This window comes from Schistocerca serialis, unplaced genomic scaffold (assembly GCF_023864345.2).
Source record: "Schistocerca serialis cubense isolate TAMUIC-IGC-003099 unplaced genomic scaffold, iqSchSeri2.2 HiC_scaffold_1223, whole genome shotgun sequence".
In the NCBI taxonomy this organism is placed as follows: domain Eukaryota; kingdom Metazoa; phylum Arthropoda; class Insecta; order Orthoptera; family Acrididae; genus Schistocerca; species Schistocerca serialis.
This window is the reverse complement of record NW_026047429.1, coordinates 347,501-352,500: the sequence shown is the minus strand read 5'-3', so window position 1 is coordinate 352,500 and position 5,000 is coordinate 347,501. Positions and strand designations below refer to the sequence as shown.

Genomic DNA, 5,000 nt, shown 5'->3' with positions numbered 1-5,000 from the left:
CGCTGTCCCTATTCATGAGCTGCGAGCTGTACCACGTACAAGCTACAGACGCGATCGCATTGCTCACTGTACGGATTCTCATGCTGAGCCATCAGCTAGGAAGCGCCCCATCCATGTCGGCACCCGTGGGCGTTGCACTCGCAGTCGCAAAAAACGCTGGGCAAATATATATCTCGGAAGAGTAACGACAATCCGAGCCTCCTGGCGTTGCACTCGCAGTCGCAAAAAACGCTGGGCACATATATTTCTCGGAAGAGTAACGACAGTCCGAGCCTCCTGGCGTTGCACTCGCAGTCGCAAAAAACGCTGGGCAAATATATTTCTCGGAAGAGTAACGACAGTCCGAGCCTCCTGGCGTTGCACTCGCAGTCGCAAAAAACGCTGGGCACATATATGTCTCGGAAGAGTAACGACAGTCAGTCTCCTGCGTGGGAAGAGTCTTTCTAGGCCCTGACCCACGGGAAGGGTGTAGCTTCCCCCATCCCGGACATTTGACGTCGTCACACTACCGGTATTGACTAATAGACTGACTGCTGATAATCATTAGCCATACACTGGGGGAAACGGCCGACAGGGGCGGCAACATAGTGGAGCCGTAGTGTCACTAATGTACAGAGATAGAACAGTTTCGACTGGAACCAGAGTAACCGTATACACGGCACTGATTAGTAATAGATGCAGAGCCATCAGAATACAGATAATATATACAACCGTCCCTATACATGCTGAAAGACTCTGCACACAATGAGAACCACACGTCAGCCAGACACTCTTATCACACACTACTCTCTTATCACACACTACTCTCTGCCTGTAACAGGCACACACACAATATCTAACCACCAGCATGGAAGAACATCCAGTGCATCCTCTCCGCCACATGACACAATCCACACTATCATTACCAGACCGGGAGGTCCACCCAGAAAACACAATATCCCACCCTTCCGACATCCGCACATTGCTCAGCTAAGCCACGAACACCCACACATGTCCTACACAGGGGTGCACCCAACATCACAATACTGCCTCCTGTCACAGCACACAAACAATGGCAGGAATGAAAGACACAGATCTGCCACAACCATGGAATCGGAGCGCCGCCTGTCATGAGCCAAAAGTGCATCCTGACGTGACAAATCGGATAATGCCGCAGGCATCCAATTACGATAATCACTATCAACGAACCTGCCGCCCCCCCCCCCAAATACACCTTTCCCTACAACAATGTGTATCTGAACCTAAGCTATATTGTACCTTAACCTAACCTATATCGTACCTTAACCTAACCTATATCGTACCTTAACCTAACCTATATCGTACCTTAACCTAACCTATATCGTACCTTAACCTAACGTATATCGTACCTTAACCTAACCTATATCGTACCTTAACCTAACCTATATCGTACCTTAACCTAACGTATATCGTACCTTAACCTAACCTATATCGTACCTTAACCTAACCTATATCGTACCTTAACCTAACCTATATCGTACCTTAACCTAACCTATATCGTGCCTTAACCTAACCTACGTTGTGCCTTAACCTAACCTACGTTGTGCCTTAACCTAACCTACGTTGTGCCTTAACCTAACCTACGTTGTGCCTTAACCTAACCTACGTTGTGCCTTAACCTAACCTACGTTGTGCCTTAACCTAACCTATGTTGTGCCTTAACCTAACCTACGTTGTGCCTTAACCTAACCTACGTTGTGCCTTAACCTAACCTACGTTGTGCCTTAACCTAACCTACGTTGTGCCTTAACCTAACCTACGTTGTGCCTTAACCTAACCTACGTTGTGCCTTAACCTAACCTACGTTGCGCCTTAACCTAACCTAATTTGTGCCTTAACCTAACCTAATTTGTGCCTTAACGTAACCCATGTTGTGCCTTAACGTAACCCATGTTGTGCCTTAACGTAACCCATGTTGTGCCTTAACGTAACCCATGTTGTGCCTTAACGTAACCCATGTTGTGCCTTAACGTAACCCATGTTGTGCCTTAACGTAACCCATGTTGTGCCTTAACCTAACCCATGTTGTGCCTTAACCTAACCCATGTTGTGCCTTAACCTAACCCATGTTGTGCCTTAACCTAACCCATGTTGTGCCTTAACGTAACCCATGTTGTGCCTTAACGTAACCCATGTTGTGCCTTAACCTAACCCATGTTGTGCCTTAACCTAACCCATGTTGTGCCTTAACCTAACCCATGTTGTGCCTTAACCTAACCCATGTTGTGCCTTAACCTAACCCATGTTGTGCCTTAACCTAACCCATGTTGTGCCTTAACCTAACCCATGTTGTGCCTTAACCTAACCTATAATGTGCCTTAACCTAACCTATAATGTGCCTTAACCTAACCTAAAGTGCGCCGTAACCTAAACTATATTGCGCCTTAACCTGACGCACGTTGTCGCTGAACCTGCTCTGTAATTGTTATGCAACCCGTTAAATTGGTGTAGTGTTGCCTAACCGCAACCCTCGCAATATAGTTCCCTACTCGCACTGCCCGGTCCCCTGTGTATCGCGTCATGTTAAACACCTTGCAGGTGTTGCTGACTTTCCACATGCTCCTGCTATACACTGTAGTGTGGATAGCAGCAGGACGTACATGCCGCCCCCCCCCCCTTCCCCCCTGCCTTCGCAAGCTGGTCGGTGAGAAGTTTGCATGTTCAATGCCCTTCGCATGCCGACGTACTCAGCCTACGTTGTGGTACGGCCTGTCACCTGTCCGCCGATGTACGCAAAACCCACAAACTGTACTGCACATTGGTCCGTATGTACTGAATGATACATCGTGGCACATGTGACCGTATGACGACTGCGCCTAGCAACGGCGGACCATACAGTCCAAATATTGTGCACGCAGCTACGTGTCGTCTCCCTATAAGAGCTGGATTGCAGTGTGGTACGCCATACAGACGTGTGGGAGGAACGGACGCCCTGGATGGCGATCAGCATGAGCAGTCTGTTGATGTAGTGGAGCGTGTATTCGGACGTAGTCGTCTCTTCTCACACACCGTGATAGCATGTTGCACCGCGTTCCACATCTGCGACATGCTGCAGAGGCGGGCTGACAGTCGTTCGCGCAATGGACACCGCATACGTACGGGGTCTACCTTCCACGTGTTCTCTAGGCGTGCACATGTTGTTGCGTCTATGTGGGCAGACGTAGTGTGTTGTGACACCTGACACAGGCATGCAATACTCGTTGCAAATGGCGATGGACGTGTACGTTTGCTGGTGACGTTACGCAAATGAACAACTGGTAACCCGTTGTGGTGCGGTTGTTCTCGCTAGAGGTGAATCAGTGTTGGCGACGATCGGTCGAGCTATTAACCGGTTGTTTCAGGGAGACCCACCATGCCCACGAACGTGAAAGGGGACCCACCATGCCCACGAACGTGAAAGGGGATCTGGGTGTGAGGCGATACGCGGCGGTGGCTGGGTGGGACCGTCCCCGGCCGGTGAGGGGGGGCCGCCCGGCGTGCTGGCAGCGCGGTGCGTGGGCGCACGCGCCACAGCCGGCTGGTGGGGGCGGCCAGTGGCAGGCGCGCCGGCCGACGGACGCGGCAGGCGGCGCAGCTGCGCGCCGGCGCCCCCTGCTCGCGGCGCCTTGCGGCCAAAGTAGGTCCTCGCGGGCCCGGTGCGAAGCGCGGTGGCCATCTGCAGTGTGCTGGTCCGATTGAGGACTTTGTGCGCTGAGGATGCGCCGCCGCCCGGCGCTCGGCGCCGCGACGCCGTCTGCTGCTCGGTCGCCCCAGCGGTTCTCGCAGGTGGTTTGTATCGCAGCTGTGCGGACGTGTTGGCGCGTGCGCTGTGCTGGGAGAGTTCGCTTCGGCACCCAAGTGGGGCTTTTGTCCTTCTGTGGCGCTGGCGTTGGAGCTGCCGGTCACCGTAGGTGGCGCGTGTTGTCTCCCGCCGGCAATGCCACGACAGCACGCTCCCGGGCCTCTGTCGGCAGCGGCAAGCTCAGTTGGGAGCACGGGTGGTCGCACCTAAAGCGTCTACTCGCCTAACTCCGGGCGATTGCGCCTCTCTCGAACCCGACCAAGTACTTAGGACGGCGCTGCGCGCCGCCGGGACCTGAGAGGGTTTCGAGGTGTGTTGTGCAGGGGAGCTCAGCCTCCTCCTGTTTGCAGAATAATTGAGCGGACGCTTGCGTGTTCGCGCGGGCCCCCGGGACACACTCCCGGGCGGCCGGCTGCTCAGCTCTAGTTGACGCAGCTCCCTGGTTGATCCTGCCAGTAGTCATATGCTTGTCTCAAAGATTAAGCCATGCATGTCTCAGTACAAGCCGCATTAAGGTGAAACCGCGAATGGCTCATTAAATCAGTTATGGTTCCTTAGATCGTACCCACGTTACTTGGATAACTGTGGTAATTCTAGAGCTAATACATGCAAACAGAGTCCCGACCAGAGATGGAAGGGACGCTTTTATTAGATCAAAACCAATCGGTCGGCTCGTCCGGTCCGTTTGCCTTGGTGACTCTGAATAACTTTGGGCTGATCGCACGGTCCTCGTACCGGCGACGCATCTTTCAAATGTCTGCCTTATCAACTGTCGATGGTAGGTTCTGCGCCTACCATGGTTGTAACGGGTAACGGGGAATCAGGGTTCGATTCCGGAGAGGGAGCCTGAGAAACGGCTACCACATCCAAGGAAGGCAGCAGGCGCGCAAATTACCCACTCCCGGCACGGGGAGGTAGTGACGAAAAATAACGATACGGGACTCATCCGAGGCCCCGTAATCGGAATGAGTACACTTTAAATCCTTTAACGAGTATCTATTGGAGGGCAAGTCTGGTGCCAGCAGCCGCGGTAATTCCAGCTCCAATAGCGTATATTAAAGTTGTTGCGGTTAAAAAGCTCGTAGTTGGATTTGTGTCCCACGCTGTTGGTTCACCGCCCGTCGGTGTTTAACTGGCATGTATCGTGGGACGTCCTGCCGGTGGGGCGAGCCGAAGGCGTGCGACCGCCTCGTGCATGCTC

At 52.9% G+C, this 5,000-nt stretch overlaps 1 non-coding gene across 1 annotated transcript in view; it reads left to right on the top strand.

The window, feature by feature from the left end:
* The first annotated feature begins 4,235 nt into the window (after positions 1–4,235).
* Positions 4,236–5,000, top strand: part of LOC126435969 (small subunit ribosomal RNA) — a 1,909-nt gene continuing 1,144 nt past the window's right edge. The window contains exon 1 of the ribosomal RNA XR_007580323.1: positions 4,236–5,000. This exon is cut by the window's right edge and continues 1,144 nt beyond it. This is a non-coding gene — a ribosomal RNA (small subunit ribosomal RNA).